Genomic DNA, 20,860 nt, shown 5'->3' on the forward strand with positions numbered 1-20,860 from the left:
GCATCCACAGCCACTCCGTCTTGGAGGGATTAAGCTTGAGCCTGTTTATCCCCATCCAGACCCGTACGGCTTCCAAACACCGGGACAGCACTTCAACAACTTCATTGGGGTGGCCTGGGGTGGAAAAGTACAGCTGGGTGTCATCAGCGTACTGTTGGTATCTCACCCCGAAGCCACTGATGATCTCACCCAACGGCTTCATGTAGATGTTGAACAGCAGGGGCGAGAGAATCGACCCTTGCAGGACCCCACAAGTGAGGCACCTCGCGGCCGACCTATGCCCCCCTGTCAACACCATCTGCGACCGGTCGGAGAGATAGGAGGAGAACCACCGATAAACGGTGCCTCCCACTCCCAATCCCCCCAACCGGCGCAGCAAGATACCATGGTCGATGGTATCAAAAGCCGCTGAGAGGTCTAATAGGACCAGGGCAGAGGAGTACCCCCTGTCCCTGGCCCGCCAGAGATCATCCACCAATGCGACCAAAGCTGTCTCCGTGCTGTATCCGGGTCGAAAGCCAGACTGGAACGGGTCTAGATAGATGGCTTCATCCAGGTATTGGGGTAGCTGTCGCACCACAGCACTCTCTACAACCTTCGCAACGAAGCGAAGGTTGGAGACTGGACGATAATTACCTAAAATAGCTGGGTCCAGGGAGGGCTTCTTGAGGAGGGGTCTCACCACCGCCTCTTTCAAGGCGGCAGGGAAAACCCCTTCCAGCAAGGAAGCGTTGATAATCCTCTGGAGCCAGCCTCGTGTCACCTCCTGAGTGGCCAGTACCAGCCAGGAAGGACACGGGTCCAGTAAACATGTCGTGGCATGAAGCCTCCCCAACAACCTGTCCACGTCCTCAGGAGCCACAGGGTCAAACTCATCCCAAACCAGCTCAACAAGACGTGTCTCCTCTCCCTCGCTTGGATCATCCCAATTTCGGTCCAGACCGTCCCGGAGCTGAGTGATTTTATCGTATAGATAACCACTAAACTCCTCGGCTTGTCCCTGCAAAGGGTCGTCCCGCACCTCCTGATGAAGGAGGGAGCGGGCCACCCGAAACAGGGCGGCCGGGCGGTTATCTGCCGACGCAATGAGGGTGGAGGCGTAAGAACGCCTCGCCTCCCCCATTGCCACTAGGTAGGTCCTAGAGTAGGACCTAACTAGTGTCCGATCAGCTTCAGAGCGACTGGACCTCCAAGTGCTCTCTAGGCATCTTCTCCGGCGTTTCATCTCCCTCAGCCCCTCGGAGAACCAAGGTGCTGGACGAGATCTACGCCGGGTCAGAGGCCACAAAGGCACGACACGGTCCAAGGCCCCAGCCGCGGCCTGTTCCCAGGCCACCACTAGTTCCTCAGCCGAGCCGTGGGCCAGATCCTCAGGGAATGGCCCAAGCTCCGTCAGGAACCTCTCCGGGTCCATCAGGCGCCTGGGACGGAACCAGTGTATAGAAACAAAGTTGTTTCATTGTCTACAGTGCTAGCTTACAAGGAAGGAAGGAAGGAAGGAAGGAAGGAAGGAAGGAAGGAAGGAAGGAAGGAAGGAAGGAAGGAAGGAAGATTTAATTTTAGTAAAAGCAACCAAATTTCAAAGAACAGTTTAATTGCAATGTATGAACCTGACACTGAGATCTGCATGCCAAAATGAGCACTGAGTCTGTAAACAATCTGAGCAGAGAAAGACAGACAAAATCTGGAAATAAAAACTGTTCACAATCTTCATTTAGAGAAAGAAATAATTCCTCACGTGGCTAAGTAAATATCCCCTGCCAACTTTACCATACTGAGACTAGTTTTCTCTGCAGTTTTTAGGCATTGGTCCTAAGTTCTCAGGCCTAGTGGTGTGAAATCTGTTTTCTCCAAATCTTCCTTTTCTGCAGGCTTCCTTCCAAGATTCATCTTAAAAAGAAGAAATAAAAATAGAACCTCCGACTTCCTCTCCGCCAAATCCCATCATACTGGCCTCATTGGAGAGACAGTCATTCTGCTTGGAGAGTCCTTAAGGCACTTTAGATAGCCAGCAACCTATTCTGGTTTACAAGTCCTCACTTACAACTAGCCAGCAAGCCACTCAAAATTAATTGCTTATCCCCACTGTCATGCGCTCACCTCAAACCATAACATGTAATATGAATTAGAAAAGTGTGCAACATGGCAGTGAGATGGGAGTTTTAAAGCAGGTAGTTTTTTTTTTAAGGCATGAATTGTTAGAAGCTGAATCTTCTTTGTCTCGGTGCAAACATTCCTGGCACAGGCAATATAATCTGAGTAACAACTCTGATATAGGCTTTCTAAACATCAGAGAAAAGCAGATTTTTTTGAAGAAAATACATTACAGGCATTGTAATTGACATCCTGTCAGCAGGAGAGTCCAAGAACATGTGCCCGTGTAAAGAAAAAAATGATCTCACCTAAGCAATCTCTTAGACAAACAGCAGGAATATACCATATGGGATGGGATATCTTAACCCAGAGTATCTTACTGTTTTATCTAAATCAAGGGTGTTCAACCTTGCCAACTTTAAGACTTGTGGACTTCAATTCAACTGCGGAATTCGAGATGAATTCCACAAGTCTTACAGTTGCCAAGGTTGTGCCTGATCTACACACTGCTGATCCCCTGTGGTTAATAGGTCATGAAATGCAGGAAGTCACTGCCATTGGAACTGGATCTCCAACATGCATAGGAGGAGAGTCACAGGGATTATTTGAATGGGTACTATTAGTTGTCTGGAGCCATCTCAACATTGTTGATGACTGAAAGAGAGATTGTTCCAACAACACTATCCAAATGGTTCAGTGTACAGTCCAGGTCTAACTCTCCACATTGTTGCTTGTCTATATGGGGGCTTCAAGTGGCTGTGATTGTCAGGCCTGGAAACCATACTAGGCCTTAGGTTTCCAGACTCTGCCACATTTTTCCCCTGAGGGGAAGAAGGGGGGTTGAGGGGTATGGTAACATTCTTCAAGCTGTCAAGGTCGGATTGTGTTCACATCTGCAGAAGGAGTGGCAAGAAGAGGTTTCGAATAAAGTGGAAGAACGTTGGACCATGTGACCAGAAAAGGGGTTAGGGGGGTGGGACTCTTGGGGTATGTATAACCCCATACAATGGCTTCTGAGTTTTTTTATGCAGAGGAGGTTTTTCTGGAACCTTGACAGTGATGTTATAAGAGGCTAGATAATAGACTATCTGAAATCTGCCTAACAAGCACTTATAGGCAGTGGTGAAATATAAAATTTGTTACTAGCGGTTCTGTGGGCGTGGCTTGGTGTGGGGTAATGTGACTGGGTAGGCGTGGCCAACTTTTTTTTAACTTTTAAAAGCATTTTTTCAAAGCGTTTTTTTTTTCCTTGAAAAGAAAAAAAATCCTCTGACGATCAGGCAGAGCCTGATCAGAGCCTTTTAAAAGCATTTTTCTACCGAAGGCTCTGATGATCTGGCAACTTAGCTGGGATCATCAGAGCCTTTTAGAAGCATTTTTAACAAACTCTTTGGCCAAAGAGGTTATAGAAAAATGCTTTTAAAAGGCTCTGATGATCCCAGCTGAGCCACACGATCATCAGAGGCTTTTTTTTTACTTTAAAGTAAACAAAAAAACTTCTGATGATTGCGCGGCTCAGCTGGGCATGGGGGGGGGGAAGGAATTTTTGCTACCAGTTCTCCGAACCACCCGCTGCCATCGCTACCAGATTGGGCACTCCGGTCGGAACAGGGAGCATTTCACCCCTGCTTGTAGGTGAGATATAGATGTGTCCAGTGAAGCTGCCCACAAAATGGGTATGTTTCATCACTACTTCCAAGGCTGTGATAGATGCTTATCTGACATCAGTTAAGATCTAATGGTTTTGTTACTGATATTGTATCTCCTTAAAATTTATTCCACTATAACACATCACTATTCCTATACTTTCCCCATAGCTCCCTTTCTTTTCCTTACAACCACCAAGGAGCTCTGGTGTTTCCTCCTTTTTTACAAACCAGAATGAGAAAATCCAGGCTGTTTGGTCCTATAATTATTCTGACACCTTCAGCATCCATTTGTAAGCAAAGGTACAAGAAGTAGAGAAGGAACACAGAATGGCAGAAATATTGTCAATTGTCACCATTCTAGACAACATCATAGAAATGTCTTAAAGATATGCCACCAAAGTCCAAAATCAGATGCTTTATCAAAGATTTGGGAAACTGTTGTGATCCAGTTTTTATTTTCTGCATTTCTGAGTAAACTGTTTCAAACATACAGAGCATAATGGCTGCCATCAGGTGTGGAGCCTGTCACTTGGTTTCCTACTTGAACTTGTGAACTATTTCTTCTGTTTAGTAATGTCCACATTGCTCTGTGTGTCTATGCAGAAACAGGCAAATTGATCACTACCACAGTGTGATCAAAATCCTTACTCTTTCTTTTGCCTTGTGGTGTTGACAGTCATAAGAAAGGGATGGGACACAGATTGTGCTATCACAACTGCCATCTTGTCTGTTTTAATGTGCACATACACAAATCAGAACACAGTTGCTCCTTTTGATCATAACAATTGTGGGTTTAATTAGAATTTCTATCATGGTGAACCAAACAAAACTCTTGCCCAACTCTAAGCTAAAGGCATTCCTAGAGGCAATGGCGAGGCAGCTTAAATCCCCTGGTGTTACTCTCCCAAGCAGTATTTTTAATGCATTACATACCAATTAGAGTGGGGAATAGGGAAAAGGCTCACCTACCACAACGCCTCCCTTCCAAGCTACCAGACATATTCAACTGCAGTCATGGCTTCGAAGGAAGATCAAAGCAGAATGCCAAAGAGACACAGAGAGGTAAACAAAACCAAGTCAAACTTCAATTGTCAGATTGAAAGCTTTCATTTGTTTTTCCCCACCCTCACCAGGGTCTACGCAAGGAAAGGGGAGTTCTAGTCTTCACAATCCTGGTCTGACATCTGTTGATCATGTCATGGCACATACAACATTTCCCCTGCTAACTTGCAGATGCTCATTTTGCTGATGCACACGTTTCCCTTCCAGATGGCACAGGGGCCAGGAGGACATACTTTATTACTGTTAGAGATAAATAGCAGACTATCCCAATTAGCAGAGTATTCCAGTTATTATGGCAGGCAAGGTTGTTCCATCAGGATTCCCTGTTGCTGCTCATTTATCCCCATTTAATTCCAAAGTTCCTCCCAGATAAAAGACTGTCCCAAGAATGCAAATGATTGAAACCTTTGCTTTCAAAGACTTGTAATGTACCCCGTAGTTTTAATATCACCCTGGAACATCTTTTCAAGCAATTTGATGTCAGCTACATAATGCCACACAGGGATGGCATACAGAAAAATCCTGAATAACAAACAAACAAACAAACAAACAAATAAATAAATAAATAAATAAATGTCAGAGAAGGCTTCTTCAGGTTGAAGGTGTAAGAGAACCTCTAGGACAGGGGTTTCCAACCTTGGCAACTTGAAGACTTTTGGACTCCAACTCCCAGAAAGGCTGAGGGATTTTGGGAGTTGGAGTCCACGAGTCTTCAAGTTGCCAAGGTTGGAGACCCCTGCTCTAGGATATGATCCAAAGTGATTGAGAGTGCTATAAAAAGATAAACTCAGTCTACAAAAATACTTGGTAAAATGTTTCTTTTTCTCCATAAAATGCCAGGAAGGGAAGGAGAGAAAGGGATACAGAAAAGAAAGAAGAGCAATATAAATGGAGTCCTGTGACAAATAGTCCACCTTTTTGTTTATTTTTTTCCATTTTCACTTTTGGAGAAGTCCATTAACATAAATGAGATTGCTTTAAAGACAAAAACACCCACTGCAATGCACTTACACATTCCAAATGGATGTAGAGAACCACTGAAAAGTTTTTAGGAAACATCTACAAATCACAACTGCTGCCACAGGTGAACATTAGTAGTTTTATGTTTTTAGATCCATTACCTAATTTAAAAAACCTTGTGTAAACACTGGCCTTCCTAGAAAATTGTATTTTATTTTATCAAAAATCAAATAAAGCCTTGTACCATGCTGTAATCTATAATCTAAGTATTTTGGAGTGAGCAGCCATAATACATTTAATCAAATGTAAATAAGTCAGATTTTGTGCAAAAGGGAATACTCACCCTATCTGCAGTCTCTAATCTCTAATCAGAGAAGCCATCGAGATAGAAAAACGTCCACACAGCATGAACAAATGAGATGATACCTTCCACCTACCAGCCATTTGGAAACCCGCCCTTATTGACAAACGAGTCCCTAACACGAGGAATGACACCAGACCCACACTCACGAGGCCCACACAGGATGTCACCACCACACATCCACCCAGAAAGCAGACCCAAACCCACACTGATCCTGAAGCACGACCAAGGACCAGAAGCCAGACCGCAGCTGCAACATTAACCATTTCAAACCCCTCCAATCCATACATGCAGCAGACTGACACCCACTATGAAGATGTAGCATGACCATAAACACGAAGCCAAACAACAGCAATGCAGCTCACCAGCTCAAATCCCCCTGCAACTCAGACTAATCTGAGCACAACCAAGCCCCCACCCAAACAGGACACACCCCCAGCCAATCAGAGCACAAAAAACCCCCCATCCAATCAGAGCACAGCCAAGCTCCCACTCAATCAGTTCAAACCCCCACTAGCAGTTAAAAAGGAAGAAACAGCTCCCAGAAGCACGAAGCTGAAGCCTGAAGATGACGAATGAGACTTCATCGAAACGTCGCCAAGACACTTCCAATTTTACGCGGGAGAAAACCTGAATAACCAAAGACCTACATATACACACACACACACACACACACACACACACACACACACTAAATTCCTCAATAAATGGTACAATGGATACAATCCTAGGCTGCACCAACAGAGGGATAGCATCAAGACAATGATGTAACTGCTTTACATCACATTGGTGAGATGACATTTAGAATACTGCATCCAGTTCTGGTCACTATGATACAGAAAGATGTTGAAACCCTGGAAAGTGTGCAGAGAAAAACAATAAAGATGATAAATGGTCTGGAGACTAAATCATGTGACGAACGGTTGAGGAAACCAGGTATATCTAGTCTAGTGGAGAGAAGGATTAGGGGGGATATGATAGCTGTCTTCCAATGCTTGAAGGGTTGTCATACACACACACACAAAAAGCAAGGATTGACTTAGTCTCTAAGGCACCCAAGAGCAGGACAAGAAGTAATGGGTGGAAGCTTGTCAAAGGGAGATATGACCTAGAAGTAAGGAGAAATTTTCTGACATTGAGAACAATTAATCAATAGAATAGCTTGCCTCCTTGTATTATGGATATTCCAACACTGGAGGTTTTCAAGAATAGACTGGACAATCATTTGGGATGGGGTGGTATAAAGCTCCTGTCTTGAACAGGGATTTGGACTGGAAGACCTCCAAAGTCCTTTCCAGCCCTATGATTCTGTTTGTGTGAGTAGCATCCGTCAAGAACTGCTAAACCACTACTCACATTCTCAGTTCCATTATACATACATACATACACACGTGTATGTATGTATGTATGTATGTATGTATGTATGTATGTATGTATGTATGTATAAATAAAATAACCACAAATGTAGGTAAACATTGATCTCCAAAGCAATTTCTTCCTAATTTCCTTTGCCACTTTCTCCATCAAATAAACAACTCCAAATCCTTCTTAACATAAATGTATTCTGATTCATAGAACAGATTAGCACATTCAACCACAATATTACAATTGGTCTCTCCAGCAGTAGCCATAGGTCCCTATTGTCCAGATAGGCACTTACTCTATTCCTCACTTGACCTTCCAAAGGAAAAGCAAATCACGCTGACCATTCCTATTGTTTTGGCTGCAATTTGTTGAAATTTCTTCCTAGAGTTTTCAAAGACTGCAAAGAAGCTATGAATGAAATATATGCAGATTCCAAAAGACCTTGCCAGAAAGCCTTTTAGAATCCCCCCACTTTTAATTTCTCTTTAAAAATGTTTGTATATTCAGGAGGGTAGAAATCATGCTGTTTAATATTCAGCCAGACCATGGAATGTATGTGATTTGGCTCCGCTCATAAAAATCTGGCCTATTGTTGGTAGAAATAAAATTCAGGAATGGTTGGTGGAACGGGGAAGCAGGGATTGACTTATTGGGTTGAAGCTTTGAAAGCACATTGGCTGCGTTTCAGCCTTTGTGACTGCCAGAATGGTGAAGTGTAGTTTTATCTGAAAACCACTGCTAGTACAATATTGCAGGCAACTGCAACGTAGAGAGCTACCTAGAGAGCTATGACACTTGTGTGGACAAGTAGCTGTCGACAGTTCCTTTGTTCATAGGAATCTGTTTACATTCTGCCAGTGACAAGATTTTATTTATTGACTTGTCATTTCCCTTTGTAGAAAGACAATTTGCAGCTTGAAAAAATATTAGATTCAATACAGCTCTCTGGCTTCGTTGAACTGGTAGGGCAGCATTGTTCTCAAGCTTGTTTCATGTCTGACGTCCACTTGGCTACCCTTGGATCCTCCTGTTTGTTTTCCGTTTTTATTAGTATAATTATTCAAACAACTGAAGACAAAGCAAAAGAGTCTATGTTAAATTATGATTGTATAGGATTAGGGTTAGAGATTGTATAATAAAGGAAAAAAAATACTAAAAATGCTATATAGACCAGGGGTCTCCAACCTTGGCAACTTTAAGACTTGTGGACCATCTCCCAGAGTTCTGGGAGTTGAAGTCCACAAGTCTTAAAGTTGCCAAGGTTGGAGACTCCTGATATAGAGCATTAAGTCACTCAGCCTATGTACAATATATCTGATGAATCTCAAATAGGATGAGACAATCATATATTGCTTCCAGTGGGTCTATATAAGCAGTGGGTTTCACATATTCTTACCACCGGTTTGCCCCGTGTGCACATGCTTGCTTCACATGTACACCTTCTGCGCATGCGCCCGGCCTTGAAAACGTGGCTAAATAGGATGGCATTACACCCACAGTCATCACTATGGGTTCACCTGAACTGGTCCAAACTATCTGAATACCACCTCTGGTCTATATAGGTAAAAATACCAAACAGAATAGACACTTCCCCTGAACTGGTTTTTCAGGTCTTTGAATGGTGCACTCATTGCCAATGTAACTGAATCCATCCACTTTGTTGCTGAGCATCCTTGCCTTGTCTTTCCTTCCACCTTTCACATCATTAGAGCTTTAGCCAGAGAGCTGGGTCATGCAAAGTTCAAGATTTGAACTAACAAATTGCAGACAGCCAGCAGTCAGCAGAAGCAGCCTGCAGAACTACATTCTAACCACTGCACCACCATGGCTCAAGGTTCAAAAATGTCAATACTCTTTCTATTCTGCTTCTTCAAAATCCAACTTTTGCTTCCATAGAAGATCATAGGGAATGCCATAGGAATACCACTATTCTCGTATTGGGAGGCAAAGATATCTCATATAATCTAAGTATCTTTTCCAAGGCTTCATGGCTGCTCTATCAAGTCCTGATCTGTGGCATAATTCTTAACTGCTTCTTCTTTCACTGTTGATAGTTGATTCCAAAAGGCATAAACTATCTAACACTTCAACTTCTTCATTTTCACTTCTAGGGCTGGTTGTTATACCTGTTGTCATTAGTTGAGTCTTCTTTATATTTCAGTTTTAGTCTCATTTTTTCTTCATACTGTTCATTGATTTTTAATACTGAACTTGTAGATCCTTTGCATGCTATTCTAAATGTATATTAATTGCACTAGCATGTTAGGGGAAAAAAAACCTAATTCACAAAAAATGCTTATAATAACTATAAATGCCTACATAAAATCATTTTCAACCATTAAATGTACAATTAAATTTAGATCGTATAGGAAAATTCTATTCATATTAATCAATATCCCAATCCCATTTCTTAAAATCAGGAAAGTGCCTTACTTTTAAATTATGAAGATTTATCATCTTTGCCACTGGGGCCCCAAGTGAGACACTCAACACTGGAAGTGGCTGATGGGGCAAAAAGAACTCCTACCCATCACGTCCATCTCTGGATATCCCCCCCAATGAGATTTTCCCGTGTATTTTAAGGGACAGGCTTGAAAAATCAGCGCCTTCCTAAGCACACCTATCCACTTCTATTGATGGTTTAGAAAAATGGTTCTGTATTTTAATTTATATAAAATGCTGGGCAGTGACCCTTCTAGACATACCACTATAAAGATACCACTACTGGGAAAAGCATACCAAGAAAGCTGGAAATTTTCTATTTCTTTATTATATAGATTGCTGGCAGTGGCCCAGGCTGTTCAGTTTGATATTCCTGATATTTCTGATCACCATTTAGCTAAACTAGTAGGAAACTGGCGTCAAAATCTTGGCACCAATAAGGAAAGGTGATGCTCTATTTTACTCATTTTCTATCGCTGTGGGTTTTAACTAGTGCATTTGTGAAATATCATGGCCTCTCTCTTGAAGCAGCGTGAAGTCTAAGGAGCTGAGTTTGGATTAATTCCTGTCTGAAGATTAGGAAAAGGACTCAGTTACTTAAGAAAATGTGACTGTAAAATCGGTATGAGAACACAATCAGATTTAGTAGTACGGCATAGAACATACAGAGAGGAAGTATGGATTAACCTTGTCCAAGGCATGTCCAGATCCTGAACAATAGTGGGAGCAATAACCAACCCTTCGCTTATCTATATGTAAGTGGTTCATATGTAATGTCTTTAATGTGTCTGTCTCTAATTTTTCATTAGTCACGCACAGCATGCAACTATATGTAGCAAAACATCCAGTATTCCAACTGTCCAGGAGCAGTAAAAACTGGATGAATTCTTGCTGCTTCATCTCTTACTATTTTTTTCAGGCAGAAATCTTCCTTCCTGAAAAATGCTGCTTCCAAAACTGTCAAACATGTTTGTCTACAATTTGTAGCTTTGCTGCTTTTAAAGGAAAGCTCACAACAATAAACATAATTTCTTAATTCTCTTTCCTTGCTATCAAAATATTATTCTGGTACAACAACATGCAATAATTTCAGGTACATTTTTTAACGTGACAGGAACCGATAAATAGAGGAACTGATAAGAGAGGAGAGGGTAAGGATTGGGTGTCATACAAAGCTACATATGTAGACAAATGTTTTGGGTGCTATCACACACACAAGTACCCCTGGAAGATATTTTGTGCTGGGAGACTTTTCTTGAAAACAGCAATCCCATCTGTATCAAAAGTAACAATGGCCCCCACAAAGAAGTGTGTGTGTGTGTGTGTGTATGTCTCTGTGTGTATGTCTTATATCTGAAGAAGACACTGATTTTATGAATCTTTTAGATTCAGTTGGGACCCACAATTAGTATCTGCTATCTGAAATAGGCTTGCACATGTTCGTTAGCACAGGGATAATTGTTGCTTTTTCCAAAATGATTAATCTTATATGAAAAAGTAGGGAAAGCTCTAAAGAACATGATTGTACATGACTGAACGTAGCAATGTTCCATTTTTTCCTTTCTTGACTGAATATGCTATTTTTCTACAAATATCACCAAACTGTATGGTGATATTCTGTATGGAGTAAAAAGACTGAGCTTCTCTAGGTCTCATGTTGCTTACTGTTATTATCAAGTAGAGATTTGTGACTCCATCTTTCTTTTTTTGCTTCTTTCTGACCTTTTTGATGTTAGGTTTTTCTTTTTTATGAAATAGATTTTCTTGGAGACTTTTGGTTGTTGTTTTTTTTTACTTTTGGAAAGAAGATTGAGGCTGAAATGTTGAAAAAAAAATGAAACATCCTTTGAGGGAGAAAAATATTAAAAACTGATCTGAGGAAGCCTCACGGCATAGGAAAAATGTTAGGTAGGCTCCATCTTGAACGGTATGCAAATGTCACACATTAAAGTTTGCTGTATTTTCTGGCACATAAAAAGTGACACTCATCATCTGATTTTTCTCTGCACATCCATAGATAAAAGCTCCAAACACCATCAACTGTGGAAGATCTATACTTGTATTTTATTGATTGCCTTCTTATTTAAGATATATACCCACGTACTCTACTTAGAGGGAAGGCTATAAAACTAGTGAGATGGAGAGAGAAAAAAGGTGAAGAAAAGAGTACACTTCTCTTCAGATCTGACTGCATGGTATTTTATATTATTAGTATTTGTGATCCAAGTACCTTTCTACTTTTTCCCGAACAGTCAGTGAGATACGGGATGGGAAACGGAGGTCAAGGGAGATCAGTTAAAGCCCCCTTGTTCCATTTGCTGCTTTTTAGACAAGCTGGAATATAAAATGCATCGTTCCTTACCATTGTGCCTAGGATAAGGGTAATTAAATTCTTATGGCTTGAAGTTGCCTGACTGGGAAGAGAGAGTTATTACAGTGTTATTATTTTTTTAAAGATTCCCTCATCTTAATCCATGCTTTGTTGTAGGTAGTTAGGTAAGCACCATTTGATCAAAACAGAGAGGAGAAAAAGTCCATGTTTTATGTCTTCACCCTAAAAAGTGAGTGAGTGAGAGAGAGAGAGAGAGAGAGAGAGAGAGAGAGAGAGAGAGAGAGAGAGAGAGAGAGAGTTTTGCCTAATGATTAGGGTACCAGGAGCATTAGATATGTTCAACACCTTGAGTTGTTTATAAAGATAATAAAGGTAGGATATAAATAAACTGAATAAATAAATAAAAATTACCCAAATCTGATTGCTCAAGATCACATATCTGAAAGGTATCTCTCATGGGCTGGCAGTAATATCCAAGATACGAAGCAACCAAATTGCCCTGGCTGAAATGTTAATAACTTACTGTTCCCCAAACATCATGTTTATTCAGCTATGAATGAATTTCACGATAACGGTAACAATCAGTTGTCACTTTAAACACAGACTCATAACATTCTGGAAATGATAATAATATAGGGTGTGATTAGTGACTCAGTGCTTAAAACCTAGGGTATCCTGGCTTTCCATACACACAAACACATGTATGTACATGCATGCGTGCACGCGTGTGTATGTGCACGCGCATGCACACACACACACAGATTCTTCCAGCTGTCACTTTTGCTTCAGTCCTAGTACTGCACCTGCTTTACAGACATAATATGATTTTCCCTTTCTGTTGAGTGATGGGCAATTTCATTCAGCATCACTTACTACTTTCTGCAGTTTAACTTGGTGCGTTGTGTCAATACTCTAAATAAAACATTTGGTTGAGTGACTGATTTTCACCTTTTCTCCTCTCTTTCTCTCCTCGCAGGATAATAAAAGTTCCACACAGAAGACACATTAGCAGGCACATAGCCCAGCTGATGAGTTGATAAAATCAATTCTGGCTTGCCCTGTCATAGCAGCCAAATTGTAATGCCTACTTCCAGCTTTTAAACAGACTTAATGTTTTTACTGGAATTGCTTATTGAGCCTTACATTTGGAAGAGTTGTAGCATGAAACAGCAACTGCACAAGCTATGCCTCTCTTAACTTGGATCTAGATGAAAAGTGCATTTGAGTTCAGCACATTGCTAACAGTCTCTAACAGTTCTTCTATAGGGATGTATTGTATATGCAATTTTTGTTTTCTGGAGTGTGTTACCCCCATCTCATGGTCCAATCCAACATTTCTCTTGGTGACTTCTTACCCTATACCAAATTTGATTCCATTTTGATTCCTCAGATTTGGGGAAAATAATCTGCTAATGGACAGACACATTTCAAAATGTTGTTGGGTAGGAAAGCATTCCAGAAAAAGATAATGGCAACCCATCTCTATATTACTGGCAAAACCCCCAACATGAATAAATCCATTAAGTATCAAGAACCAAACTTAGCTTTGAAGGAGAGCTCACTGTTGATACTTCATCAGTGTAAATGCTATAAAATTATAGTGCTGGGGCTGTGTTAATTTTAATATGGAAATTGAAGGAAGTACAGGCTCTTATAAGGCTAGGGCTGCTGGCTTAGTTTTCACTTAAGAGATAAATCAATGTCTGAGGTTGTATCTTTTAAGATTCTAGGTAGTGGTTCCTATGACAGAATTCTTTTTTTTTTATATTGGGAAAAACTATGCATCGTGGTCCTTAGGAAATGTGAACCTAGGGCAGGGGTCTGCAAACTCTGGGAGTTGAAGTCCACAAGTCTTAAAAGAGCCAAGTTTGCAGACCCCTGACCTAAAGAAACAACTATGGCACCAATCTTAAGAGTTTATGGACTCATTTATTCACCACTGCAGCAAATAACTACTCTTTAATTATCAAGTCACAAGTATTGATCTGCAGAGCTGATTGTGTTCAGGACATGCTTTGGCTGCTGTTATATAATACATTGCCCATTTTATAAACTGTGTGGGCTAATGGTAAGTTAGGTAGATAGCCATATGAGCAAAACTGAACAAAGTGAAGAAATTGTGGAAGGTAATCTCTATTATGCACACTGAAAGCCCATGTCCATCATTGACCATCAATCCAATGGAGACATTGCTATCAATCCAAAACTGGAGATTTCAGCCATCAACAATATCCTGCTCAGAGGTGGGATTCACTTACCTTCCCTACCGGTTCGCAAATGTGAGAGAGCACACATGCGCACTAGTCGCGCATTACATCTGGATGGGTGGATGGAGCCTCCCGCAGTCACCGCTACCAGTTAACATGATCCAGAGAGAACCAACTGAATCCCACCACTGATCCTGCTCCAGATTCATGTGTCATTATCCTCAAAACTCTCAGATTTTGGGGAGAACAGGAGCAGCTAAGCTTCTCTATTCTGAAGCATTAGAAAGATGTTAAAATGGTACCAAGCCTATCTCTGTTATAGGACAAGCCTGCTATCACCTCAAAAGAGCTCTTTTAAGTAAACCTTTACAGAGTGGTCCACATGGTTTGAGTGTCACAGTCAATGAGCAGATGATCTGTAACAATAGGCCAATGGAACAAAGAGCCCAAACTATTCAAGCAAGCAGCTCATCATACAATGTTTGTCTGTTACCTGCACAATCTTTTATTTAAGTAAATTTTAACGATATAATCACACAGGAGGAGTAACAAAAATGGGGAAGTTGGGGAAATCTTTATCCAATGCTGCAATATTTTAAGGTTCATCTCTTTAATCACTTTAATACTGATAGATAACTATAGTTAAATAGATGTATACAGCAGAGGTATGCAAAACTTCTGAAAAAGATGCTTCCCAAGTAGTCCTCGACTTACAACTGTAATTCAGCCTGGAATTACAGTCATAAGGTATTGTAGTTGTTATGACCATCTGACCGGGCCTGATTTTATGAGGGTTTTTTTATGGCCGTTATTCAGTGAATCCATTTTACCCAATGGGTGTTTCTGCCAGAAAATGGAAGCAAATGCTGGAAATCAGCCAAAAAACCCCACAAAACCCCAGTCAAAAATTACAGGCTTGTGATTGTAGGACATGGCTAACAGTTATAAGACAATCCAGTTGCCAAGCATTCAAAATATGATGACATGAACATGGGATGTGTACAGTTACTATAAAGTGGAATTTGGTTCATAAGTAGCTTTTGAGAGAGGGTCCATCATAACTTTGAATGAACACTTAGCATGGAACCAGTTGTAAGTTAAAGGCTATCTGTATGGGTGTGCTTTCATTAGAATCATTAAAGCAGCTGTATCATTTTTCTTTCTCCACAATGAAGTTACTGTGCTTATGCACACTGCTTAATATAACTAGGAGCACTTGCATCAGGAAAAATATAGCTGTTTTCATGATTTACTCATGCCTTGGGAAGTCTGCTTTATGAAGAATTTGTTCTATTATATCATCTGTTTTAATAAAAATTTAGACTAATTTCTGACTTCTAGCTGGCTCAGTCAGGAAAACAAAAATAAGAAACATTCAACTTTCCCCAGCAAGAAACCATAATCCTATTGCTAATGTTGCTTCCTTACAATTAATATTTTCAGCGACAGCCATTTTGTTAAGTATGTGTCTTTCTAGACCACGGGGTATAAGGCTAACTCTTCATGGACTGTTAACCCAATCAGAATGGCTAGTTAGACATTACTAAAAAAAGAGGAAATGCATTATAGATGCACATTTAAACATAGAGGATAAAGCATCTCCCTAGAGGTGGAAAAGTATTACCAGATGATGTATGAGCCTGTCTACTCAATCTTCCCATCCAGGGTGCATATCGTATTGTGTGGTAGAAAAGAGAAGGACCGAGAAAATCTTTTTCCTTACCTGTGTAAATGTATAGCTTAAACATTACTTGCCGCTTGTTAATTCGTGATGAAAAGACTATTTCATAATTTCCAGGACCACAGGGTTTTTGAAGCAGATAAATGTATGTTCAAAGCCCTTAGACTATTGGAGCAAGATTTACAGCGCCTGCTCGAGATTATCTCAATAGATCTCCACTAGTGCTTGGCTGCCTATCTGTGGACTTCTCTGCTGAGCTGTCTTTAATGTGTAGTCAGGAAATATGTGATTAAAAAAAAAAAAGGCATGGCATCTGTTTAAGAATATAACAGGATGGCTGGCACACTCCGGAAAGCTCCAGGCTTAATTTTTTACTTATTCATCCATAAACTGATAGTGAGTGGAATTGTGATTTTATTTTAAGTTTGTTTTTAAAATACAGTAATTGAAAATTCTTTCATTTTCCCCCCTCAAATGGTCTCTATCATGTAAATTTGCCTCAGAACGATTTGGGTTACCCACTGCTGTAGCATTGATCAAAAACAGAGATTACACTTGCAAATGCAGATTGATGGGCAGCAAGGGAAATTTTTCCCCAGGATGCAGTTGCTGCCTAAATACAGATGCCTAAATTTGCTTTTCAGAAGTAGAAGATACTTGCAAATATGCACACACATACATAAACCTATGCATAGGATATAATCTTCTAAAGACTGCTTTGGCTGAAGATGGCTTCAAAATCTAAGGGACTGGTTTGGACAAAACTCCACAGCACTTTTTCATGCAGCACTTGATAAAAATAGGATTGCCAACATGATCACCAATGTCTGATGATGGATATGACAAAAGAAGAAAGAAAAAAAAAGGCCGCTTGCAAGGATTTAAGATTACATCTTAGTTTCTAGTGTCTTCTGAATAAACAGATGGATATGTGGCTTTAGGAGATCTCCGAGCTCCAGGCTAATAGGCCTAGTCTGCAAAAGCATATCTCTTAAGTTGATTAATGGTTTGATGTTACATTTCAGCATACTTAACTTGTTTTAGTACAATTAGTGGCAAGGGTAAAATTACTTCACAGACTATTTGGGTTTAATAACTGTAAACAAACTATTGACATATAATTCCACGAGACAAGTAAAAATCCCTGGTCATACAGCAAGATTTGACCTTTGTGAAGGGGTCAAAATAAAATATATCTAAAAAACAAAAATTGTGTCATTTTGCATAATTACAGTATGATTTTTCTCTTATCCGGGAAGACCTTCCATTGGCTTGTTTCCTAATGCAAAGCAATCTCACATCATAATGTAATATCTTTGACATTCAATCTTCTAAAGTAGGTAAGTTTGTTAATATCAGAATGGTTTTAGTATCTAGATTCACTATTTATTTATTTTTAAAAAATAATTTAACCTTTTAGGGTAAATTTTGTCATGGCAGCACATATATTTTCTATATATATGTGTGTGTGTGTGTGTGTGTGTGTGTGTATGTGTATATATATATATATATATATATATATATATATATATTGGATGTGTCTTGGCGGCGTTTGACGAAGTCTCATTCGTCATTTTCAGGCTTCAGCTTCCTGCTTCTGGGAGCAATGTGTGAGTCACATTGCTCCCAGAAGCACGAAGCTGAAGCCTGAAGATGACGAATGAGACTTCGTCAAACGCCGCCAAGACACATCCAATTTTACGCGGGAGAAAACCCGAATAACCAAAGATCTACATACAAACACCCGCGAAAACCTCAGAAAATATATATATATATATATATATATATATATATATATATATATATATATATATATATATATATATATATAATAAAAACATATATATAAAATCTCTTATTGCAATTAATCAAATCATTGAATCTCCATTTCCAAACATTTCCTAACCATGCTGCATGTTTACAAAATCCATCGTAATCTACTTAACTGAAATAATAGAATAACCAGCCATAATATAAAATTGTGTACAGAGCAATCTCATAAGTGTTTACTTGGATATAAGTTACTTTCCAAGTTATCAAGAAAATAGCTTAGCCCAGGGGTCTTCAAACTTGGCTCTTTTAAGACTTGTGGACTTCAACTCCCAGAGGAACTGAAGTATTCTGAGGAACTCTGGAAGTTGAAGTCCACAAGTCTTAAAAGAGCCAAGTTTGCAGACCTCTGGCTTAACCCAATTCACAGATTATGAACAGATATCTGAACTGATAACTGATCTGAACTGATCATAATTGATGATCGTACCACACATCATACTTTAAATGTGTGTAATTTGAACTCTAGGCCAAGACCAGTTCAAATAATTAAACTTTTAGCCTATCTTCTCATTTAAAAGCCTAGCCTCAATTCTCAATTAAAAGCAAACAAAAATTCCTGACAGAAAAGAGGAAGGGACCAGGGTGAAATCTAAAAATTTTCCCTACCGGTTTTGTGACTTAATTGGTGGGTGTGGCTTGGTGGTCAGATGACTGAGTGGGTGTGGCCAATAACAATAAATAATAAAAATAATAAATAAGGTATACAAAACAATAAGAGGTACCAAAAACCAACTTTCACACTTTACACACACACAATACAACACAACATAACCGACTCACACACAATGTAAAAGCAGCTTCACTTCACTCAAAATGGCCTCTGCAACAAGCAGGAACCTCACACTTTCAAACTTTACACACATACAACACAACTGACTCACACACACATACACACAATGCCATATAAAGGTTTGTGAGATTTTGTGTGTTTGTGTAGTTAGAGTGAAACACTACAGAAACACACCAAATCTCAGAAAGCTGCACAAATATTTTATTTTATCATTTTTATTTATTTTTTTAGATAAGGGGTCTCCAACCTTAGTAACTTAGATTGTGCACTTTAACTCCCAGAGTGCCTCATTCAGCAAAGCAGGAAGTCAAAGCAAGCTGTAATCAGTAGCTAAAGAAAAACCGTGCCCGAAAGGAGCAGTAATTATAGGTAAATGAGGAGGGGGAATTGGCTGGGCATGGGTGGGGGCTCTTGTAAGTGGGGGCTGTTAATAAGTGAGTTTAAAAACCTGTGAGGATCAGGAAACTCCTCTGGGATCACCAGAGGAGGCTTTTAAAACCTCGTTTTTTTTCTTTTTTTCTTTTCCCTTCAGCTGAAGAGGTTTTTTTTAAAAAAACTTTTAAAGGGTTTTGATGATCTCTGCTCAGCCCCGTGATCATCAGAGGTTTTTTTTTTTACTTTTCAAGGCATGTTTCGGCTGAAGAAAAACTGCTTTAAAAAAAAATTCTGCTGATGGTGCGGCTCAGCAGAGGCAGGGGGCAGGGCCAGGGATTTTTGCTACCAGTCCTCCGAACCAGCAGCCACCATCACTACCAGATTGCGCAAGCCGGTCCGAACCGGGAGCATTACACCCCTGGAAGGGACGCCCAATGATGATGGATGGTGAGAGTTTACTTCCGTTTCAACAGGCAAGCTACAAGTTCATCATTACTAGTTGAAAAAGGGACACCCCAAAGAGGAGGTATCACAAAGGTGTTGGATTCTTATGCTTGATAATCTAAAAGATTGAAAATGTGAGATGAGAAGCTAGGAAAGGCAATCTTCCAGATATTATTTATATTCCAGCCTCCTGCTACGAGTTCACCATGTGGGGTAATTAACAATTAACATGTATATGAAAGTTAAATGCTTTTAAAAGAATAACAAAGCCAAGGCCATTAAGAAAACTCCATTATGAGTAGACATACACAACAGAGAATATGTTCAAGTAAAGTTTTCCCCAACTTCTTGAAAGAATGCTTTCCTAATTAAGTCTTAATTAGTCTGCAAAAGACCTCCAGAGAATGAGTCTCCTTGTCATCTTAAAAAGGACTCCCACTTAGTTTGAATGCAGAGCAGTCATATAATATCAGCTTTCCCCAAAACAATACAGTATCCTCTACAATACATTGCATTGAAATTCCTATTATTCTTAACTAGCAGAATATTCAAGCTGGTCTACAGGATCAGCAGTCCAACATAACTCAAGGCACCAGATAGGACAAACCTGTTTAAACCCAGGCAGTGGTGGGATTCAATTTTTTTTACTACCAGTTCTGTGGGCATGGCTTGGTGGGTGTGGCAGGGGAAGGATACTGAAAATCTCCATTTCCACCCCACTCCAGGGAAAGGTTATTGCAAAATCCCAATTTCCTCCCAATCAGTTGGGACTTGGGAGGCAGAGAATAGATGGGGGCGGGGCCAGTCAGTTGTATGTGGTATTTACTGGTTCTCCAAACTATTCAAAATTTCTGCTACCAGTTCTCCAGAACTGGTCAGAACCTGCTGAATACCACCTCTGAACCCACGGCTGTGAGGTTTTAACATTATTGCTTTATTTATGACACATCCCATGTCTGATCTTAATCTGTGAGAGGAAGTTTGTCCCAAGCCTTTCATCTATTTGCATATATCATAAGAAATAAAGTCTGCTTATGTGCAGTTCTACCTGCATAACCTCCTTGTGAACCAAGATGCTATATTTTCAAAGCTTGGCTCACATGGAAACAGCATGTCTTCCACAGTGGAGGGGTCAGAATACTTGTTTCATGAGCCCTCTGGATTTATAACCCCTACATGAAGTATTAGATCTTCAGATGTTTCAAGCTGGTTATATGTTTTGTGCAACAGAATGTAATCATCATCAGGGCAACGATACCAAACCA

The sequence above is a fragment of the Ahaetulla prasina genome, chromosome 3 (genome assembly GCF_028640845.1).
Source record: "Ahaetulla prasina isolate Xishuangbanna chromosome 3, ASM2864084v1, whole genome shotgun sequence".
Taxonomy (NCBI): domain Eukaryota; kingdom Metazoa; phylum Chordata; class Lepidosauria; order Squamata; family Colubridae; genus Ahaetulla; species Ahaetulla prasina.